The sequence below is a fragment of the Parus major genome, chromosome 5 (genome assembly GCF_001522545.3).
Source record: "Parus major isolate Abel chromosome 5, Parus_major1.1, whole genome shotgun sequence".
Lineage (NCBI taxonomy): Eukaryota > Metazoa > Chordata > Aves > Passeriformes > Paridae > Parus > Parus major.
In genome coordinates, this window is record NC_031774.1 from 17,249,279 (window position 1) to 17,273,025 (window position 23,747).

The window sequence follows — 23,747 nt, forward strand, 5'->3', positions numbered from 1 at the left end:
GCTCCAACAACTTCAGACATGCTTATGTTTATACTTGACGGTGTGATATGGCTGGTTTTTCCAAAAGGGAAAGAAAATCTGATGGCTCTTAAATTCCCTGTTTTCCTACCAAGGGAGAATCACCCCATATTTTCAGCCTTTAACACAAGAGTGGCTTTCACTACTGCTCTTGAAAGGGAGTGGGACTGGCTTTCAGTCACTGGTACATCAAAACCCCAGCCCAGGGCTGTGTCAAAGTGAGCCCACCATGCTTATCAGTTGGTATTGTTAAAATGAAGAAAACAGTGTTTGCTGCAACTGAGTGTGTATTCATTTCCGGAACTCCACAGAAATAAACTGTGTGTCCTTAAAGCACCATTTTGCTCTAAATCTGTCTTGAAAATCTGTGAGGAGAGTTTGACCCTTGTTCCAGTTTCCATCTACCTTGAAAGAATTTGGTGTCGGGCAAATATAGAAACTAGGTAGGCAAAATGACCATGCCCTTATTCTTCCTGTCTCACAGTAGATCTGTAGGTTGAACCCAACCAGAAGTTTCTGTTGGGGAACTGGAGCTAAGATCCTTCTGCTTGGTTTGCTCACTGAACACCAGTGCAGTTCTTACCTTTTCCAGACAGGAGATAGTAGAACAGAAAAATGTGCAAGGGGCAGGAGGGATGCTCAGAGATGAGTCCTACAGAGCATTTTTAACTCTTCTCTTATAGCAAAGTATTGCATCTGCTGGGAAAGGATGAAGACTGTGAATACATGGTTGCCATCTACTGTATCTCAGCTAGGTGGCACCAAATGAAATAGTCCAGTATCACCCTGCAAATCAGCAACGTTGGCTATTTTTTTTCTCCCCTCTATGCATAGTTCTAATGCTGACTCTACTGTGGGATGTTTGACGCCAAAACATAAATGTTATATTCAGAAAGTGATTGATTAAATTGGAGGGGAAACAAATCCTCTAAAAAGCAAACGAAAACAGAAAGCTGAATGCGTTCCTATGTGGACGGAGGAAGAGATTTGGGGCTGCCTTTCTCAGGCAAGAGTTGGATCTGACGGCAGCAACAGAACATGTAGAGAAACAAAGCAGGCAGAGGAAGTCAATCAGACATCTCCACTTGCTTTCTCTAGAAAAGCAAGATGGTTGCAAATTTTGTTTCTGCTGAAGCCCTGTGGATAAGAGGAGACCACACTTGCAAGGGTCAGGGGAGGCGGCTGTTGCTCAAACCTCTCCTCGGAGCCATGTGGCTGAGCTTCACTCCTGGACTGAGAATTCCAGTGGTGACCCAAAACAAACCAGCTAGCATTGCTCAAAGGGGGAGACAGGATTTCTACTCTGGACATGTCAAGCTTGAAAACATCTGCTCTGCCCTGTTTTCAATGCATCTCAGGCTGAGTACACAAAGTGCCGTGTGCTGGGTCACCTGGTAGAGCCACATCTTGGGGCAAGCCCTGTGTGGTCATCAGCTGCTGGGTCACAGGAGGCCAGGGAGGATAGATTGGGCACAACCCAGAACAGCCAGGTCAGCTGGAAGGTGTTCCTGCCCATGGCAGGTGAGTTGGACATTTGAAGTCCCTTCCAATCCAAACCACTGTGTGATTCCATGAATCTGGGCAGGTTTGATTAAGCTAACAAGACATGAAAGCATAAAGGATGCTGTCTGCAGACATTCAGTGAGTAACTTAGGAAAACAGTGAGATAATATTTGTTATCTCTTAGCTGCCAAGTTGTCCCAGGTTTCCATGCTTCTACAACCCTGCCAGCCCTCTGCTTGAAGCAGCAAGGGTAAAGTTTGGAATTTCTAAAAGACCCCTCAAATAGCTTAAGAAATTATTTGAGTTTTCCATCCTAATGCAGGAAACCTTTTTCCTGATCAAAAGAGACACCAGGGTGTGGCAGGCCCACCTGTGGCAGCAGTAAGAACTTAAAGCTTTGGGTATGAACAGGATCACACAGTGATCTGAGTAACCCGAGATGTGTCCCAGCCACACTATCTCTGCCAGGTTTCTGCCACAGGCCAGATCTGATCTTCTGATGGTGTTTAGCATCAGCAGGTTCAGAAACATCAAATCTGCATGTCCAGAAGTAAGTGGGACTTGTGCAGGGGGTGACTGCAGCCCTGTGGAGTCACCCATCTCTCCCTATTGTGTGAAGAAGAGACCTGGCTGATGAGCTTGGCTGGTTAGGATTCTAATTCTGCTTTGTTGGCTGATTACAGTGAGAAGGAGGACAGGGAAGCTGGATGGAGAGGTAGTAACAGGATAGCCAGGGGAGGATATGAACTTAGGTATGAATCTTCACCTTACTGCTTCTTCAGCCATATCCTCGGAAGATTTTACTTTCTCTGGAAGCAGCAATTGTTCAGGACAAATGTTTTTGGGTTTTTTCTCTCCAGGTTGGAGAAGAATGGAAATCCTTGTGATTCTTAGCATCTTCCCAAGGCCAGAGCTGAGAACAAACATGGCTTGTAATATTGACTGTAGATACTCTCTCTCAACATTGCAAATTTCTGTCTCCTGGTGTCTGCACAGCCTTCATGTGTTACAGGAGCATCAGGCTGAGTGACAGTCTTGCTGAGGCTTTCATCCTGGGGCACTGAAAGAAGAAAGAAAATTCAGTGTCTCCCCCTCAAAAATCCCCATAACAGATGATTGGGTGAGGCTTTCATCCTGATGCATTGAAAAGAGCAAGAACACATGGTGTCTCCCCCTCAAAAGTCCCTTACAAGACATGATTTCTTTGCAGTCTGGGCAGAGTAAAGAAAATCCTGCTGCTTAAACAGGCTATTTTGTGACAACTGCTGTGCACGAATGATGGCTGGAAGGCAGAGACAGTCACAAATGGATCCATCAGGGTCCTAAAATAACATGGCCCTGGAGGAGCTGGCTGCAGCTCTTGGTGAGGCGGCAAGCCTGGGAACTGTTACTCACCCTGAGGTCCAGCTGTTTCACCCGTGGTGGGGTGACAGTGTCCTCAGCATCCACTTCACTCTCCATCCTGGCACGGAGCCACCTCACTCAAAGAGCATTCTTTGGCACCCATCTGCACTCTTGGGCCATACATGCAAGGGAAAAGAGGGGGAAAGAGGGGAAAAGAGTGATCAGTGCCCCATAAATCTGACACCACCTCTGCATGGGGACAGATGCATATGGTGGGATGTTGTTGGTTGTGTTCTCCCTGGGCTGAGGGGGAACACCCTGCTGAAAGGCTCCCAGGGCAATAGGTGGCTGCAGCTGCGGGCTCCCTGCCAGCAGCTGTGCCCAGAGTGGGATCTGGAGGCTGATCTCACAGCCAAGACAGCACCATTCATCGGCACTCAATAAACAAAAGTGCCTCGCTGTTTTACCCAGGAGATAAGCATGGAGGGCATGAGATTGCTTTCCCTTGTGTTGTCTGTGCTGAGCGTGGGAGCCTGTGTTGGCTGCCAAAGGAGCTGAGGCAACTGCTGCTGTGGCACATGCTGTGGACAGGCAGGGAACAGAGCTGCTGGGTGTCAGCTGGAGCCTCACAGGTACTGAGCACTGTGAGACGCTGGTGCTCACTGGAGACTGCCAGCCCTGCAGGACATGAGGCAGGAGCTGGGACATTGTTTAAGCTAGGTCATGACATGTTACTCATTAGAATGCCAGGGTCAACCCAGCTGCTTTAAAAGTCACTTAAAAAAAGAAAATTCTACTTTATATTTTTTTTTAACATGCACTTGTTTGCTTTGAGTGTCAAGGACTTTATTTCCACTAATTGTTCAGCATTTGAATCAAATAGCTACTAAGAAGATGTCTGCAGCCTCTTTTCAAGGAGTAATGGGCAGAGAGGACAGATAGACCACATACACTGTGTTCACTGGTGGTCTTCCAGCTTGAACTTTTGGGGACAACAGAGCCAGGTTTGGGGTTAAGCTGTCCCCTTCTTGCACTCTGCAGCTGATCTACATCCTCTCTCACTTCTGTAATGTCAAGTGCCTGCACCAAAAATGAAACCAGACCTGCTGGGTCAGTGATTTCTGGGTGCTTCCTGCCATCCAAGCCGATGGCCAGCTGTAAATCTATTCATTTTACTCATTCTGTTTGACTATACCCTGGATGCCTCCCCTGACACCTCTGCGCTGTTACCTTTGGCAACACATCCTGTGGTCTCAGGGGAGAACAAGATCAGGCTTGGTTGGGATTGATTTTTCCAGAAAACGATGTTGACTGGTGCTAATTACGTTACTGCCTCTTCAATATTTATCAGTTAAATTGTCTACCAGTGCTCTGAAAATCATGTCCAGAATGGCCACCAGGCCAAGGGAGCAGTGACAAAGCTTGCCCAATTTTATTTTTTTAACTGTTGGTTTAATAACCACACTCACCAGGCACTTGGGGATTTTACTAGCAGCCCACAATTTATTAAAACAGAAAACAATAGAAACGGGAAAGGAAACTGAAAAGGGAGACCTCGTGAAAGCCTCTTTCTTTGCAGCAGGCTGAACTTGATCCATGTCCTTGTAGGGCTGAACCAGCCAACAGCCCCTCAGGCAGGTGGGCTGAAAGCGGTGCAGGATTTTGGGACTCTCACAGGACAAGCTTTGTGACAAGCACAGACCTGGTATAATGCCCCGGTGTGCACCATGATCACAACAATGTAGCCTTGTACAGGAAGGAGATCCTGAGCTGTGCTCTTCACCTTGTATCAGACACAGACAGTGCTGCTTTTGAAGCTCCATTTTGTACCAAACAGTTTTAAATCTCTTTTGTGTCTGTCAGGAGAAAAAATTTATGTCTGAAAGCAGAGGAAACCTTGACAACCTGGCACTCACTGAATGCGAACTTTCTTCCTTTGCCTTCCTTTTTTATCCCCTCTCTTAAATGCTGCCGGAAGAAACAGGCCCTTTGTGCCATGCAGGTTACAAAGAGCAGTTGTTCTTACTGAAAATAAAAATGTGTGATTGCAATCCTCCTGAGACACAGCACAAAGATGGACAGAGTTAACCTCTTCTTTGCCAGGGGATGGTAATGTCCGGCCAGCACATCTACGCTGTGATAAACAGTAACATCTATACCTCAAGCCACACTGAATTCAGGTCAGCTTTTGACTGAGAGGGTACAACACAGTGAAACCCACTGATGCCTTTACAAAACAGAACAGAGTGGGGATATGCCACCACCAAGGAAAGGGGTGGGAAGCAGTTTTGCAGCTGGGGAGTGAAAAGACCACAACTCTCCCACACTGTTTCACTGTTCCCCAAACTGGGAATTCCCACAGCAGTGCCCACCACAGCAGCCTGCCTGCAACCCAGGCCTTGTTGCCTGCTTTCCCAAGGACATGGTGGAGATAAGACTGTGGGGTTGGATAGACTATTCTGGCATCTCCCTGCCCACTGCTCTTGAATTTTTCTCTTGTGCTGAATGCTTATCCAATATACACCCATAAAATGGCCACAGTGCACCGGTCTCCTTCCTTGGTCAGGCACCACTCTTCTGGAGGGAGCTTTCCACCTCCAGTGCTGTATCTTCTCATGCTGTGCTCAGCCCAGGTTGAAAAGCGCATGAGAAAAGCTGATCCCACTTACACCTATATCCAACTCCTTAGCATTGGCTTCTGATGCTTTGCTGGCCTCTGCTTTACATCTTCTTCTCACCTCGGGTTCCAGGTCCCTGACTGTGGCAACAAGCTCCTCTTGTCTTCAGATGTGGTGTGTGAACAACTGTGATGTTTCTGGGGTGTTCATTGCGACTCCATGTAATTGTCACTTCTCCCGTGTACACAATGTCCTCATTAGCCCCACATGCTCCTGGGAGCATCCTTGTAGGCACTCTTTTCTAGTCTCCGATTCATTGCACAGGGTAACTGTGCTTTGATGCTCTGCCAGCTTCCACGAGCCCTTGGTACAGAGCTGGTAATCCCACACTCACCTAGGGCCTGGTGTACGTGAGTAGTGAGGGAGGCTCTTAAAGATGTATTCCCCCTGGAGATCTTTCCCCCTTTCCCTGGTGGATGCTACAGAATCACAGAATGGTTTGGGTTAGAAGAAACCTTAATCTAATTCTAACCTCCTCTAGTGGACACCTTCCACTAGACCAGGTTACTCAGAGCCCCATCCAGCCTGGCCTCGAATACTGATGGGGATGGGGCATCCACACCTTCTCTGGGCAACCCGTTCCAGTGCCTCACCACCCTCACCACAAAGAACTTGGTCATCCCAAGAGGCACAGAGATCTGTTTAGCTGCTGCTGTCCTCCTCGCCTTCATGCTTAATTTCCAAGGCCTGATGAAACAACCTCTGTGGATGTTTTGTCCCAGCAATCATCCTAAGGACTTAGGTCACATAATGCTCCTGAGAACTCCAGGTCCACAGTGGAGCCCGCTAACCCCAAAAATCAATGCCTGCCAGTGGCACGGTGGCTTTCGTGGGGGGTAGCAGGAAGCACAAGCATGGTCACCCGAATGGCCTGGGTGGTATCCTGAAGGGAATGACAGAATCACAGAATAGTTGGAAGGGACCCACAAGGATCATCAAGTCCAACTCCTGTCCTTGCACAGAACATCCCCTGGAGTCACACCCTGTGTCCAAGAGCATTCTCCAAACACTTCTTGAGCTCTGTCAGGCCGGTGCTGCGACCACTTCCTTGGGGAGCCTGTTCCAGTGCCCAGCCACCTTTTTCTAATGCCCAACCTACACCTGCCCTGGCACAACTTCAGGCCGTTCCCTCGGGCACAGATGACAGAGGCATTATTTCTCCCCCGCTGTCGCTCGGCCCGTCTCCTGCCGTGTGCCGCCTCGCAAGATGGCTGTGGGCGGAGGCCGGGGCTGCTCGGGCACGGCGGGGCAGTCCCGGCACCGGCGCCCGGCCGGGGGAGGCGGCGGCGATCCCCGGGCGCCCCGGCCCGCGTTGCCATGGGGACGCGCGGCCGCCCCGGCGGGGAGGGACAGGCGGCGGCGGCGGTTCCTGCGCCGAACGCGGCCGGAGGGGGCAGAGCTGAGCCGGGCCGGGCCGCGCCGCGCCAGGAGCTCCGCACCCCGCGCCGCACCGTCCCCGGCCCCGGCGGGAGCCGCCGCCGCCGCCGCCCGGTAAGTGTGGGCACGGCCCTTCCCAAGCCCTCTGGAGGCGCCGCCAGGGGACCCGACACCCCTCCTGCCGCCGGGATGCAGCTCTTTTACCCCGGCCTGGCTCCTGCTGCACCGGCCCCGCCGCCGCTTACCCCGGCCCCTCATCGCAGGGGTGTGCCGGCCGCCCTTCCTGCGCCCTCCGGCTCTGGAGGGCCGTCTCCTCGCCCCGGGGGGCTGCGGACTTCCCCATGTACCCCCTTCCCGGAGCTGCAGGCTCCCCTTGCCCGCCGCCACTTCCCCTCCTCACCCTGGGCGTTTTAAGTCTTCCCAGCCCCTCCCCTCCTCCCCGGGCTGGGTCCCTCTGCCTGCGGGGGGTGCCCGGGGCTGATCCCCCCGCTTGCCGTGGTGCGGGGCTTGCCCTTGCCGGCCACGGGGGCTGCAGCCGCGGCGCGCCTTCCTCTCCCCTGCCCGCGACAGCGAAATTGCGGGTGACACGTGTGCGGCTCCCCCGAGCCCTTTAGTGCCCCGGAGCTGCAGCTTTTTATATTGAAAGCGATTTCCGAGTTTCTCCGGGCTTCTGATTTCTGGGGCTTCGTAGGATTCCCTGACCGCGCCGGTCGCAGCGCAGGTCCTGCATCTAAGCCCCTCTGAGCTCCTTCCAGACTCTCCTAAGCCAGATCCCTGCCTCTTTGAGGTAGGTCAAGGTTATTGTGCTCTTCATGCAGTGGATGGGAAAGTGGAAATGTGGACAGACTGTGGGATTTCCTCAAGGTCACCCTGGGAATTGGACCCCAAGCATCCTCCCTCTTGCTGCACCCTCTGCAGCTGCCGTGTGAGGATGAAGTTGTGGAAATCGGATTTTCCAGTGCCCCAGCCTCTTTCCTGCGAGACTTCTCAGCTTTTAGTTTATATACCTTGCCAGGTGTCAGGGCAGGATCCCAGCTATATTTATTTGGCCTAATGTCTTTTAGCTATTAGATGTTTACAGTTAAATAGTGGGTGTTTTTACCATAGTATGTTAATTTCTGAGAGTCTCGCTCCTGTTAGGATCTTTGTGCTGCTGCTGCTGCTGTTGGGATAGTATCTACAGTGATTTTGGCCACTGCAAGTAACTGTGGCTTTGCTTCTCAAGAACTCCTTGGCAGTGCCAAGCAAAAAGGCAGCTGAACTAGAGTGGTACTGATAAGGATGTGTCGTGCGGGACTTTGGTGGTGGTTGTCTTCTTGTCCTCTACTTCTGTTTTGCTTTGCAGGCTGTAATAAAAAAAGGAATAGGCAGGGTTTAATAGGAGGAGTTCCTCTAACCTCTTCCTCAGAAAATAAACATCAGGATTTAATGAGGGTTTACCTCTTTGAATGTCTTGCCTGTATGATTTTTAACTGCATGCTACTACTTGTAGTTGTTCATACAGGTGCAGTTTTTCTCCTGGTGCTGTGCCCTTGGGCTCATCTGTTCACCAAGTGAGTGCCTGTCGTAGTAAACAGCGTTATGTTTTGAGGGTGGTGGCGATCTCTGGCACTGATGGATGGCTGAGATGGAAAAGGGATCTGTGTCATAAACTGGAGCCCTGCTCTGCTCTGAAGGAAAGTCTGCAGTCCTGTTTGGTGCCCAGCAATCTTGTTAATGTCTTACTAGGATGCCAGAGCCGTTGAGCATCTTCCTGCTGCCGTTTTAGGAAGGGGTAGCGTGCTGTATTAAGTTACTAAAAGGTTGAAATCACTGACAGTCTGTGAAGGCCATTTGCTCCCTTTTTCCTGCCAAGATTTAAATTAGCGGGCAAGATGGGGGAAATACCTATCTGTCTGGCCAAGGTGACAGCAGCATGTCCATGTGGAGCAACCCCCTGCTCACTTGTGTGTCATGTTTTGTCTTGTAGGTCTCTGGCAGAGCAGAGGTGTAATCGAGAGAAGGGATGGAGGCACAGTGACTGGTGGTTGGTGTGCCTTGGAACCTGGGAGCCATAGGATTTGGAGCTGTGCCCTGATAAGGGAAATTTGGGGAAAGTCTTGCTTAGAAGCTGCAAGCATTTCATGTGCCTGTACAGCTGTTCTTGCGTAACTGTTGTCATCCTGAGAATTGTGAAATAGTAGGAGGGAGAAATTGCCCAGAGTAGGGCAGCTGTGTTTCCAGGTGAGTAAATGTTGTGCTGTCTTTAGCTAGAGTAAAATCTGTGTGTAAAGCCAACATCCCTGACCAAGGGCTTAATTCTGCAGATTCCTGGGAGAACAGCTTTTCCTTGAAGGTTAAAGGCCAATCTAGGGAACATTATTGTTGCAGGGTGTGTGATGAACATGCAGTGCTGTGAAAATAGTTACATATCTTTGGCACTTCTTGAGGAATACACCCAGTGTTGATAGCTGGGTGTGCAACTGCAGTGTGAATTACAGGTTGTGCCCTGAGGTGGGGGAAATGTCAGGAGCTCCAGGAAAGGGGCTGTGACCTGGTGCTGACCCTTTGGTCACCCTGTGCAGCAAAAGGCACAGGGATCCAGCAGGAGCTGATGACTCAGCAGGATGACCCCAGGCTGTCTGGGTGCACAAACTGTAAGAGTGTAAAAGCCCAGGAATACTTTTGTTAGGGGTTGGTCAGAGGCATCAGGTCAAGCTGTTTTTGTGTCACTGCACTATGATTAAATTACTTAGAGGATCCAGACATCTGAGACTGCTGTGGGAAACCCAGGGCTGAGCCAGTAAGGAAACCCTGCCTGACTGTGACTGTGGAATGTGCAGGGAGCCAAAAGGGCCACCCATGGGTTTGCTGGAGCCATCTGCTGTGAAGGGACTTTAGTCCCAGTAGTGAAAGTCTTGCAATGGGGGGGAGTGTCACTGACAAAGTGGCTCCTGGGTGGTCAGACAGGAAAGTTTCCTTAACACACTCTGGGTTTTGTCTGAATAATCTGCAGCCAGGAGGCTGTAAGATGGGTGACTGATGAGTTGTTCCTTCTTCCTCAGCAAGGAATACCTGGGTGTGGAGAAAGGATGCATGGTCTCCATCTTCAAAGGGTCAGGCCTTGGGTTTGCTGCTGGGCTGGCAGTTACTTGTTTTACAGATGTTGGCAAGCCTCTGGACTCTCACCCCACTGTGAAAATAAAAGCTCCTGGAGGGTAATTGCCAGATTCACAGTACCTACTGGAAGGTGGGATGACCTCGTGAAGTCCGAGGGATGAAAGGAGTGTGCAGTGGGAAGAAAAATTTAGCAGCATTGGCCATAACTGGAGAGGGACTGGTGTCCCTGCTACTGACTAGCAGCAGGTCTGCCTTGTTCCACATGATGCTTGCTTTTGTCACTTGATCCCTGTCACTTAACCCTGCAGGTCCCTTGCAGTCAGGGAGCTGCAAATCTTTCGCACTCCCAACTTTCCAGTGCCATCAAGGTGTCTTGCACAGGGTGTATCTCTTAATGGGCTGGGTTTATCTGTCTTAAATCATATTGTGCTGTCAGAATGACATAAAAGAGATTTGAACTAGGCCCCAAGGGGAAAAGAAAAGAGTTGGAAAAATGCGATATGTTTGTTCCGTTGTTGAGAGACCCTGGGCTGGGGAGATAATGTGTAACCAAACCAGGTTTGGAATGGCTGAGACAAATGATCCGGAGTGCTGCAGTTAATGTGTGTTAAGAAAGGATGCTAGTGCCCTGTGAAGGGAGTTTCTGCAGTTTCCCCTTTTCTAGGCCTTTCAGAACAGAGATTAATTTCTTCCTAAGCCTGCCTTTTTCTGGGCCTTCCCTTTTCAAGGCATCTTTTTCCTCTGTTGTTTTGTTGTGGGTTTGTTTTGGTTTTTTGTTTAGTTTTTTGCTTTGTTTCTTTGTTTTTCCCTAGAATGAAATTTCTACACTGCTGATGGTCCCTTCAGTGGTGTCCCAGTGGCCCGTCAGTGGTGTCCCAGAGCTGAGCATCTTCACCCTTTACTGGAGTAAGTTGATACAGTTCTGGCAGACAGTGGAGCAAATTTAGTTTGCACCAGCTGAGTTTGAGCATCAAACTCATCATCAAGTGGGAGCTCTCGAGCAACAGGAAGAGTCTGGTCCCACAGCCTGTTTAGCCTGCCACTTACAAGTTTGTTAATGTCCTGTTAGGCTTCCAGCTGGACATGTCTTTCTCCCAGCTGCCTCTGCTCTCCTGTTAAAATCTGTAATACTGTATAGGATAAATGTCTGTACTGCTCCTTCTAGAACAACACTGCAGAATAGGGAAGAATCTGCCTGTTCACAGCATTATGTCTTCTTCTACTGCAGGTACATAAGGACTGGTAATTATTCCTTTTACATCCACAATGCATTCTCCTAAATCCTTAACTGTGTTTTCAGGAAATGCAAAAGCCTGCTTTAATGCCCATGATTGCATATTCAGACTCTCTTAGAAGTGACCAAACATCTGCACTACTACAGGCTGGGAGAAATGGAATTGTCAATTACTTATAATGGCAAATGAGTTAGAGATGCTGCCACATGTAGGCCGTGCATTGTTTTCATTTGTTACTCTTGAACATGTTTAACACCATGTTTGTGTTCCATGGTGCATTCCTCATTTATGACTGCATGCACTCCAGCCTTGCTGGAGACAGTTGACAGTGAGACAGCAGGGATGTGACTGCAAGTGCCTATTCTCTGCCAGAGAGGTGTCTGAGGTCTAACAGGGCAGAGTGTTACAGCTTCTCTGGCACCATGATGTAATGAAGCCATCTTCCTTCAGCATGGCTGAGTCCTCTTGGACTCCAAACCTGCTTGGTTTGAAGACTGTCGCTTGGCCATATCCAGCTGACAGTGGCAGCTTGCTAGAAGCTAACGCTGTGTTGCTCCAGCTAATCCTAACAGCAGATAAATATTTTTTCCTGTTCTCTTTTGTTTGCCTTCCAGCACAGAGATAGCAGGAAGGAGGAGGTGGATTGAGCTGTCCAATGAGCTGTCCAATGCCAAACCTGGATGTTGCTTTAACCTTGCAGTATTGATTGTCTGGTAGTTTGAGTTATTGTGAAGATAAAGTAACAGGAGGTACAAAAGCTTTAGAAAACAAGGCAAAATCCCAGACAAACCTAATGAAAAGACCTTGTCACTCTGTGTGGTTTGGATTTCTGTCTGGCAGTTTTCTCTTACGCATCTGCAAATACAAAAACTTTGAATATTTTCTGCCTTAGGTCAGCTGTCTGCATGGAGATTATATGTTCAGGGAAGGGAGAGGTATCAGAAGGAATATGATAGGTTACTGTTTATTTAATTTATGGGGTCTCTGTTGATCATAATTTAGTACAGCCTGTGGTGAGCTGCTCAAAGGAATGTAGACTTACTCTATTTTGTTAAACCTTTTTGTAACTCGTACTTGCTCCCATTTTGGTAGTCCACTTGTCAGTGGGTGACTGTGTCTTGTCAGACCTTCCTGTGCCCTGCTCCTTCCTTTGGCACTGATGCTGGTGTGTGGCATATCAGGAGAGCTGTCTGGATTTTTTTTTTCTTTCCTGGGTCTGAGGTATTTATCCAGAAGCCAGCAGGAGAGAGGCTGGTTTTGACCCAGCTGAGTTTCCCCAAATAGTATGAATTTGAGGAGCTGAAAATGACTAAGTCACATCAAAGACTGTGCCTGCCCCACCTGGAGTTTTTGACTCTATGTTTGGGGCTCATACTCTTAATTTAAAAGCTGTCGCAGCTATGAGGAGCTTTGTGGGCAGGGTGGGGAGAGGGAAGAAGAAGGAAATGTTCCCCTCTTATATAGGACAGTGATGCTTCTGCACTGGGTGAGTAACTGGCTTGGAGGAAGTGTTTGGGAAAACAGTTATGTGCTTTTCTTTTTTAATTGGAGCACAAAGATAGGGGACTTTCAGCAAATGATTTTAGTAGGAAAGAGATGCAGTGCAAGTGAGCAATTGATTTGGATCAAGCCAGAAATAAGTCCAGTAGCCATGATCCTTAATTTCTGAATTCAGCTGCAGCTTTCAGTGAAGCCTTTTAGCTTTGACAAAAGGTTGTGCTGTTTGGTGTGGGAGCTCAGAGCTGGACAAGTGCTGGCTTTTATATGGATAAGTGTCTGGAATGAAGCTGTAGCATGTGGTTTCCTTAGTCTAGGCCAGACCATCTTAATTTCTGCTGCTGCTGATCAGTCTCTGTCCTTGTCACTGTGGTGTCTGACACCTTATTGCCCTTAATGGGTGTGCTGCCTGCACACTTTGACAGAGAATAGGGAAGTTCCCTGTTACCTGATGGGTCTGATGGGATGGAAACACCTTCAAGGCCATGTGCAGACTGGAAGCATGTTTGGTGCCCTGCTCTGTGCTGTTCCCTTTGCTCTGTGATAGTTAGGGATTTATAAAAAAGAAGAAATTGTGTTTTAGGGTCAGGCTGTGTGAGTAGCTTACTGTGAATTTGGGTCCTGCTTTCTCCTTTGATACAGATTTAGAGCATGACCTGGAGTAAGCAGTAAGATGTCTGTCTCTGATTCTGTCTCTTAGAATCCAGTGGAAATAGCAGCACTCCAAGGGTTTACCACTTCTACACAATGGCCATGACAGCTATTGTAGAAAGTGTGATCTGATGTAGTAAATGGTCTGTTCTTCTAGGTGTTTCCCTTTTTCAGTTTGTCTTGTCTTTCTCAAGGATAGCAGTACTAGCCTCCTTTTCCATGCCCTGGGCAAGCTGAGCTCTTCTCTGTAAGGCAGCTAGAGCACTTGTTGTTTATGAAGGCTATTTTCTAAGTATAGTAGTTTTTTTAAAGGACATAAAACTCATTGTGTTGGCTCGAACCCTTTCTCCTGAACTACCCACTTACCTTATTAGCAGCTAAATGTGTGCATGACCTGAGCAGCTGTCATCTTTTTGATGGCCTTTTTAATTTTTTGCAGGAACTTACAATGTAGATTCACTGGTGCCTCACACTGGTTCTATGGAGAGCTTGAAGGAAATAGCTTGGATACTGAAGTGATAAGCACTGCAGAAATGCCAGACGCTATATAAACAACTAAACTCAGCCCCCGGCCCTTCCTGAAAGAGGGATGATTTGCAGAAATACTTCAACAGATGGTCTGAATTTGGCTTTGGAAGGGGTGGAAGAAATGCCAGGTCGCTGCTGAGCTGTGTGTGGGCGCGTGGCCGCGTGCACCATGCAGCGTGTTCCCTGCCAGCACGCTCTGGGGAGGCTGAGCAGGCTGCTCCCACAGCCTCCTGTGCTCAGGAGGCATCTGCACACCGCTGACTCAGTCTCTGTGGCTCTGCCAGGGCCCTGTGCGGAGCAAGCTCCCATTTTCCCTGTGCTGAGGTTCAGCTGTGCCCGCTTATCAGGCTGCTCTGGTGGAGGTGAGCCGTGGGCAGTTTGCAGACAGTCAGCTTGTGGGAGAGGCTGCAGAGCTGCTGTGCAGCTTATGAGATCCTGCTTGGCACACGGCTGAGATTGTAGGAAGGCCGCAGGGTCAGATGACCCTGGCTTGTCCCTAGTGCTGGTGCAGTGTCCTGGACCTGTGTCAGTGCAAAATGAGGCAGTGTGAAGCTGGAAACAAATGGCTCTGCTGTGGTAAAGGGCATGTGCTGTTTGGGCACACCTCTACATACATGTGAGGTAGCAAACTCACTGGCAGCTTGAAAGGGCGTGGGAAAGGGTTTACATGTCATGGTTGGGAACCCTGATGAACTGTGGCAGAGCTGGCTGCTGTGGCCAGCCTCCCCTCTTCCTCTCTCCAGCAAGATTACTGCTCCTGCAGAGGAGGGAGAACACATTTCCCCCAGAGTGCTGCATCACGTCTTGAGTGGGCTCTGCTCTGGGGCAGGCAGGTTCCCATGCCAGTTGCCACAGCTGACTCCAGTTGGGTTATGGATTGGAGCCCAGAAGTCCTTGTCCACGACCTCTGGAGCAGAACAGTGTGTCTAGTTCCTGCGTTGTCAAACTCTTGCTAGTCTTCCAAGCAGCCTGTTCCACTGCTCACTGCCCTGACAATTCCTTGTATCTACTGCTGCCTGCTGTTGCTGTCACGCACTCTTTAAAACCGTAATTAGAGCAGAGTTGTGAGGTGCCCTTCAGGAGTGTTTTTCATTTGGAAACTTTTTGAAAACCGATCTAATTCTTAAACAGTGCAAGATTCATTGCTTCCCTGAGAATGTGTCAGGTGAATTCTTGTGGATACATCTGTCAGGTAGCAGCATTGCACTGTGCATATGGAATAGCCAGGTGAGACATCTGATGTCCAGAGAAAGATTTTCCAAGTTTGATAAACTTCACTTTTTTCTCTTTTTCCTTTCTTGTGCTCATCTCCCTGCACTCTGTTTAGGTAAGCAGGACTGGATGTGTTTTCATTTGCCTGTAGCCTCCAAAATACATTGTCTTCCTGCTGGGAATGCCTTGCCTGCCTTACAGCCTGCTGATTCACAGCACTCTGGGTGAGCAGGGAGCTGGTGCATGGATTATGCCACAGACTCCTGAGCCATCAGGTGGTGGTTGCAGTCCCCTTGACAATTCCTCTGCTTGTCATAGAGTGTGTATGAGTTTCCCTGGAGGAGCTGCTAACCTCTTCAGAAGCAACATGACCTATGTGGGGCTGCTGATGTACATTTAGCAAGGAACCATTTTGCTGCGATCTGAATAGTTTTGGCATAAGCAAAACAGCTGAGGTGGGAGGCAAGAAGGGCTGCTGGCAATGCAGGAGCAGAGCAGTTGTGTTCATGTACCCCCACAAAAAAGGGACTGGCAGCAGCAGTGTCCTGTGGCTGAGAGGCAAGCAATATTGACTAACAAGACATTTAAGTGGCATTTCTTCTAGTGGACTGGGAGCATTAGTGAAATTCTGCCTTTGACACTGAGAAGTAATGAGATAAACTTTGTTCTTCAGAGAGGTCTCTACCTGCTGTTGCAAAGTGTTTGGAAGGCTGGGAAATGTCCTTTTGTTATCCTGACAATCCTCCATGTCTGGTCTCTTGTAGAAAAAGAGACACCTGAAATACAGCCTCAGCTCTAGTGGGCAGCTGAGCTTGCAGCATGTACACCAGTGTGGGCATGCTTACATGGTGGCTCCTGCTCGATGCTGCTCAGCCACCTTGCCTTAGCTCTTGACTCCCAAGGGTGACATAGGAAGGATCCATCCTTTCATGTACTGAGGTCCTGTTTCATTAACCTGCAATATTTTAGCATTGGTTCCCATGCTGATGACTGATGCTCTCAGTGCACTGTGACTTTGCTATGGGGACAGGATGCGGGGTTTGTGAGATGCTTTGCAGTTTCAGCTAGACTCAGCAGTCCTTCTTTGGGACTCTTGAGTGACAGCTATCAGTTGACATACAGACCCACAGGGCTCTGGGTTACTAGGCCTTTTAAATAATTTTGTTAAGGGCCCAGAAGCTCTTATCTCCCAGGCTTCCCTGGAGGGATTCTTGTTCTGTTTTATTGTTGTATATTGGTTTACTTTATCGGTGCACTCAGCAGGCTGCTGCAGGCCACTGCCAAGAGGAACAGCCCTGCTTCCACACTTGCCTCTCTCTGCTTATGTCAACACAAGCATTTGTGTGTTCACAGCTACACGTGACCTGGGAATAGGCCTGGTCCAAAATTTGAGTTGCTGGGGAAAGGAAGAGCAGTAGTCTGAAGTTATGCTGGACAAGTGGTTGAATAACCACAGTCCCTATTGGGAAAGTAAATCATGTGGCATTTTCCAGGGGCTAAAAATCCCCGGTACTGTTCCCTTCATGAAAATCTTTTGTACCTTCTCCGCCAACACACTGTCAAGACTGCGTTAAGCCTGTACCAGTGCCTCTTTGTGCAGAAAAAATTGAGTTGTTACCCTTCCACAGCACTGGCTCTCACCTGGTGCCTGGTTGTAGATTCTCTCTTTGATGTGGACAGACAGCATCGTGCCTTTATATCACTTAAAATTCACATAGCATAGCAGCCAGAGAAAGGTGGTGTCTTTTCACATCTGGTAGGGATGGCCCTGCGTACTGCCAGCTGCATGCAATATAGGAAGAAGTGGGAAGAGAGGGAAAAAAAAAACAACCAACACCTTTGCTTTGCTCCAGCACAAGTGGAGTCCCCTAGTGCTTACAGGAAAATCATGTCCTACAGAAATTATTTGGTGAGCAGGTATCCTTGGAGGTGCCAAGAAATATGACCAACTTCCTCTCCTCTTCCTTTCCTTCCCCTGCATGCCCGGAAGTGGTGAGAGTTCCTAGCAGACACCTCAGTGTGAGTGCAGCTGACGCTGAGCCTTCTTCTCCAGGGGTGACAAAAGTTAGGGATCTGCTTACCCTTGGGCTGGAGAGATGGGAGGCTCATCTCTCAGCATATCTGAACCTTGCTGGGGTTGTGTGTCTCTTTTCTGCTGTCTTGTTCCTTCTCCCTGCTGCAGCCTGTTCTGTTTCTGACGGCTCTGTTGCCATTTCAACATGGGACATTCAACATTTCAACTGTCCCTTCTGCCTTCCTCCATTGTCACATAGGTTTAAGGACTGTTGCCTAACTTGGTTAAGGTCCCACTGCAGGCTCTGCATGCTGCCTGTGTAGCTGAGCTGTAGTGGCTAACCTTGGGGATGAGGAGGAGATGGGGAGGATGATGAGGAGCATCACATGGCTGGATGATGGGTGACTTGCAGCCCGTGGTGGTTCTCCAGGGCTTGAGACTACTGGTGCCATGTGGTGCTGTGGGAAGGGGGCTGCCAGCAGGGTCCCAGGCTCACAGTCCCAAAGCAGCATGGTGTCATCCCAAGGCTTCTGGTGTGCTCTGGGCCATAGAGATAGGAAGAGTCAAGCTGGCTGGCCCTTCGGAGAGAGGCTCCTGTGTCTGTCATTGCACCAAGAGCTGGGTGAACGAGCAGGGATTTTGCACATTAACCAGGCAGCAGCTGGGCTGAGCGAGCCGTAGGGTGCCAGCCGCAGCGTTCCTGAGCTTCTCCAAAAGCTGTGTCAAGGCAAGTACTTTCCGCTCTCTCACAGCTATTATGAAAGAGCCTGGGTTTGCTGCACCCTTCTCTCCCTTTGCCCTCAGGGCATGCTGGGCTTGTTTGAATTAATGTAATTAGCACATGCCTTATTAGCTCACTAAGGCACAAAGAACTTATGTATATTTGTAGCCAGGTTAAGCAGCCCCTATTAATTTAATAACCGTGTCCTCCTCCGTGGATGGCAACAGTTAATCACTGGTGGTGACTCAGGACCAGCCAGTATGGAGGAAATTTGGGCGAGGTGTGTATGTGTGCGGTTCTCTTTTATTGTGTTGTATTTTTATTAATGAGCAGAGCTGTGAAGGGAATTAGCAGCAAGCACAGTAGATGGAAGGGAACTTTCAGTGCAGGTTTACTAAACAACCAGCCCTGAGTATTTCCTATGCTCTATGCTGTCGGTAGAAAAGGATGTGTAGAATGAATCAGCGAAATATGACACAGACTGGGAGGTGGAAATTTACAGAAATAAACTTTAGCAACCCACGCTTAAACTCTGCTCCAATCAGGTTATATGCTAGGTACTGATAGTAATTTTGCTTCGCTGTCTACCCTATTTCCCCTTGGTGATTTTGAGGCAGAGGAAGTGGCTAGTGTATTCTGATGCTGCTCGTATTTGAGACTGCGAAAGAGCAAGGTTCTTGTAAAAGGACAAAAATAGTTGCAAGTAATTTCATTTGCTGCAGCACTGTGGTCCTAGATTCCTTTTACTGTTCTTCATGGTCTTGCCATGCACAGCACCTAGCTAGGTCCCGTGGAATGCTGGCAGGATGTTTGCCACCAGGTGTTTGGGATGTTTATTTTGGTTTTGTTGTTTGGGGTTTTTTTTGCTTCCTTTTTTCACAGAAGATGCAGGTTGTGGTTTGTGCTCCACTACTCTGGAATGATGCAGTCTGTGAGTCCAGGGTGGTGACATGTATCTCTGTTCCAGTAGTTCTGCATGTGGGATAGTAAAGTCCTGCACTGATTCTAAAACTAGTGAGTTAAACATTTGGGGGTTAAACATTTTTTCAGCCAAGACCACCATGCATGCACAGGAGACTTCCTGCATTTCTTCTCTTCTTCCCCCTTCAGTAATCATAGGTTGTGCTCTTTGTGTTGAGCATAAGCTGGGAGGAGGATCAGGAAGAATGGTACTGGAAAGCTGTTGATGTAATTGTGCTGTTTTGGTCAGGTTTTGTACAAATAACAGGGTGAGATGCAGTCTCACCTGTCCTGCCTGCTCCTACTCCCTCTTTTTATTTTACCTGTTTGCTGTTTCTGCTTACTAAGCTTGGGCTTGCAAGGCTGGAATATTCTTGGCCATCATGAGCCTGTGTAGGAGCATCATTGAGAAGATGAAGTTGTCACAGTCAAAGGGACAATGAAACTCCATAAAATGGGACCAAAGTGTGTATGTACTTGTAATAATGTGCCCTCTTGCTGCATCTGGCAGGGGACCAAGTCCCCAAGCTCCAGCAGAGATGGTGAGTTCTTCTGGATTGCATCTCTGCTGAGAGCCTGGGCCTCCTGAGAGGCACAGAAGGAAAACAAGTCTGACATCTGTATGGAATGACCAGGGTTGCACACAAGTCTTGCTGCAGCAGATTGAAGCAGGTAAATTTAATTTCTACTTTTTTAGAACCTGTTTTAAGGAGGGCTCAGTGTTTTAATGAAGGCTCTGTGAGTGGTGCATGGGGTGACAAGATGTGATGGGTGAAGATCTGCAGGGGCACCCTTGTACAGTTCCTAACAGCTGTATTGCAGCAGGGAGAAAAAAACAAAGTCTGGGGGAAGATAAATACCTGCTGGAATACCTCACATACTGCCCAGAGAAGGTGAATTCTCTCCCCTCTTCCTTTTTCCTTTGTTTCAGGAGCAGAAAGGGACATTGCTTGGCTCATGCTGGCTCAAAGCTGTGGAATGCTTGGTACACACCAAAACACAGGAGGCTTTTCCCAGGACAGCTTTTTTAGCCAGTGTTGTGGCTTTGTCTGGGATAGAGATAATATTCCTGGTAGCTGGTACACTGCTGTGTTTTCAATTTGGTATGAAAACAATGTTGATAACACGCTGATATCTTAGTTGCTGCTACATATTGCTCACTCTAAATTGAGGACTTTTCAGTTTCCCATGCTCTGCCAAGGAGGAGGTGCACAAGAAGCTGTGGCAGAGCATGGCAGCAGGAAAGCTATGATGTAGGCACCATCATGGAAACATGGTGGGATGACTGCTGTGACTGGAGTGCTGCAATGGACTACGTGCTCTTCAGAAGGAACAGTCAAGGAGGGAGAGGCAGTGACTGTGTATTAGGGAGTGTTTTGACTGTTGAGAGCTCAAGGGTAGTGATGATAAGCTTGAGTGCCTGTGGGTGAGAATCAGGGGAAAGGCTAACAAAGCAGACACCTTGAGGGGAGTATATTACAGACCACCCAACCAGGATAAAGAGACAGATTGATTATTCCATGAGGAACTTCTTTGTGATTGCCAGCCCTTGTTCTTGTGGGAGACTTGCTGCATGTCTGCTGGAATCTCAGCACAGCAGAGAGAAGGCAGTCTAGGAGATTCCTAGGCTGTGTGGAAGATAACTTCTGACACAGCTGGTCAGAGATCCAAGCAGGGTTCCTTCCCCCCAGACCTGCTGTTTACAAGCAGAGAAAGGCTGGTGGGAGATGTGGTGTTTGGAGGCAGTCTGGGGCACAGTGACCATGAAATTACAGTTTTCAATTATTGATGAATAAGGAAGGAAGTCAGCAAAGGCAGTCCAGGAAGGCTGAACATACATTAGAAAGAAAATTTTAAAGATATGGGATGTCCCTATGTGCCAAAAGATGAGCCAGCGGGAAGGACCAGCCTAGTAGTGCAGGGAGCTTCTGCAGGAACCAAGGGGGGCAAAAAAGGGTTTGCAGCATTTGAAAGAAGAAATTCAAAGGACTCAGGAAGAGTACAAGGACATTGTTAGATCATGTAGGGAGAAAATTAGAAAGGACGAAAGCTCAGCTAGAGCTCAATCTGTCCAGTGCTGTGAAAAGTAATAAAAAGTGTTCTCATAAATACACAACAAAAAAGAAGGCCAAAAAGAATCCCCATCTTTTATTGGATGCAGAGGAAACAGCAACAAAGGCTGAGGAAAAGACTGAGGTGCTTAATTCCTTCTTTGTCTCAGTCTCTACCAGTAAAACTGAATATCCTCATGGCAACTGCCCCCCTGAGCTGGTAGACAGGGACGGAGAGAGCAGAAAAGATCCTCTGCAATCCGGGAGAGCAGAAAAGATCCCGAGCAGTCCAGGAGGAAGTAGTCAGTGGCAAGGACACTGATGGAGCTGGCAGAGAAGCTCACCAAGCCACTCTCCATGCTAGCCCCAGGGCAGGGCTGCCAGGAGTCCACTGTGGGTGCAGCAGTGACCTGAGCTGTCAGCCCTTCCCCTCTGCAGCCTCCGCTTTGGCCCCAGTGAACCAGCACCATCGCAGGACTACACACTTTAAGGCATCCAACGGGAACAGTTGTGTGGTTGGTTGAGTGTTGCTCTGGTGAGGTACTGATGCAATTTGGCCTGAAAAGATTCTTATTCCTCCCAGCAGGGACACTGGCACCCTTTTTCTTTCAGTGAAGAAAGCTGAGAGCCAAGAGCCCTGGTTTCATTGCTGGTAGGGAATGAATGGTCCCTTTCAGGCCCCAGGACCTCAGCTCTACCTCATTCCTACTGAGATAGAATCCAGCCCTTAACTTTCCCTTCGGCTTCTTGGTCGGTTGTTTTTAGTTACCATTTTGTACATGGTGATTATTTTAAACTGGGAGGGGGGAGAACTTTTTTCTATTCAGCCTCTTGGAAAAGCACTCAAAAGAAGGATTTACACCATGTAGTTTCTCCATGGTATGTCCTTCCAGTTCAAAGGGTTGGTCTGTCTGTCACTGTCAGCTTGCTCTGCCTTTTCATTGACCACCACAGATTATGGAAAAGGAGTGCTATATGTAAGTTCTTAATTGTTCTCCTTACTCTCTCTCCCATTTGCCAGACTCCCAAAAGCTCAGCAAAGTTGTCTTCTCTCTCCAGCTAATCCTGCATGTCTCTGAAGCTGTAATTTCATAAAACCTGGTACAGAGAACAGATCCAGAGGAAGGTAGATTTAAGAATATTTGGAATTGCATCAGTTCAACATGTGACTACATGATTTCTCAGGTGGCACTTGGAAAGAAGCATTACTGGCAATAAGCACCCATTTATGTTTGTCCAGTAACATAAGGTGCACTTGCTTGTACACCAGCATGGTCATATGCAGGCCATTTACTGCCAGTTAGCTTGTGCTTCTACTGTTGGCTCTGCAGCTGCAGAATAACCTAGCCCATTATAATCTTAATGTAAATAACCATTTTATGTAGAAGTTGTTCCATATATATACGTATGTATAGTTCATTGTATTTGTGTATGGATTACCTGTTCTGTAGGTACTTCTTACAGATCCTTTTGAATTGGTGGAGTTGCAGGTTCCTACAGACCAAAAACTGGAATCCACCACTACTTCCAAACAAGTGCTGGACCTGAATTTTTGCTATGGCCATGCCCTGGCCTCGTATGACCACATCACTAAAGATTTTATGATGAGATGCATGGAAAAGATTTTCAGCCTTCTGGCACCTACTCCAAGGTATTTTGCTTTGAGCATGAGTAGTTGTCCTAAATTTAGAGGCTTGTTACTTGTGTTGTTCAGAGGAGTGACAGGGCAGCAGGGCAGCATGCTTGATGTGGCATTTGTGCAGAGCAGAAGAGCCAGGTCTTTTGAGACTTGACCCAGTTGCCTTTTTGAGAACTTTGAGAGGAGGCAAGTTGAGATGGGAAGAGCACCAGCCGTTCCCATGGGTTTCCTTTGCTCCCCTCAGTCTTGCCAGGGGTGCTGAGTACTTTCAGACCTGTCTCTCTCCTGTGAAGGAAGATGCTGCCTTGAGAGTATTTTAATGTGCTGTCCTTCAGTGGAACAGGACTCTGTGTGTTCTCGATAAGATGCCTGCAAGCTCATTTGTCCTGCTGAAACCGTCCCTCTGGTTACTTCAGCTTAGCATCTCCAATGTCTTTGATACACGACTTCCCATGTGAGTCCTGGGTGAGTCACTTCTCCTAAGGGCTGTCCTTACTTATCCCATCTTGCAGCTCAGCTGCAAAACCTCCAGAACAGGGACTTTCCTTGACTGAAGGTCAGAGCAGCCCCTAAAATGATGGATCCCAGGTAGGCGTTCGGGCCTTTTGGTGTGCTGCAGTACTGAAGCCCAGCTTCAAGATGAGCTTTAGCTTTCTGTCTCTTGATCCAGGACAGTTACCCAAGACATGCAAAGTAAAAGGGTGTATCTGGTGTTTGTTCCAGACCAGCACAGGCCTGTTCCCCAAGTCTTTCTGTCTTGGCAGATGACTTGGCATCTCAATGTTAAAGGGATTGTGCTGATGCAAGAAGAGGCCTCCTTGGGACTCCTTTTGTTAAGCAATGGGGCAAATGGCTTCTGCTCTAATCTAAGTAAATCGCTGTTTTTTTTGCCTGAAGAAGCTCTCCAGGTCAGGAAGGCTCTTGGTGCTCACAGTGCCTTTTAGAAGCCTTGCTCCAAGCCTTTGCTCTCACAAAGGTAACAGCAGGTGCTTGTTGTTTTCTTGTTTTTACTTACCGCAAAAGATTTCTCAGCAAAGCAGGCAGGGTTGCGTGATGCTGTACCGTGAGTGGGGGACCGGTCTGTGTTTCCAACAGGATGGAGAGCCCAAAGGGGAGGGAGTAGGAAAAGTGGGTGTGTTCCTCCTACTCTTACTTCCTGGAGGCAGGAAGTTCCCCACCTGCTTCCCTGCTGTTTTGTCCCTTTGCTTTCCAGTGATACC

General features: G+C 48.4%; 1 protein-coding gene across 5 annotated transcripts in view; it reads left to right on the plus strand.

Moving 5' to 3' along the window:
* Nucleotides 1-6,960: 6,960 nt before the first annotated feature.
* Nucleotides 6,961-23,747, plus strand: part of SLC25A22 (solute carrier family 25 member 22) — a 50,523-nt gene continuing 33,736 nt past the window's right edge. Inside the window, exons 1-3 of one of the 5 annotated variants that reach the window (XM_015631663.3) lie at nt 6,996-7,034; nt 8,890-9,143; nt 10,832-10,925. The gene's annotated coding sequence lies outside the window, so the exon portion shown is untranslated. Of the gene's footprint in view, nt 7,035-7,607; nt 7,708-8,889; nt 9,144-10,831; nt 10,926-23,747 lie in introns of those variants that run through there. The other 4 variants (XM_015631666.3, XM_015631665.3, XM_015631668.3 and 1 more) reach the window with 4 other exon arrangements.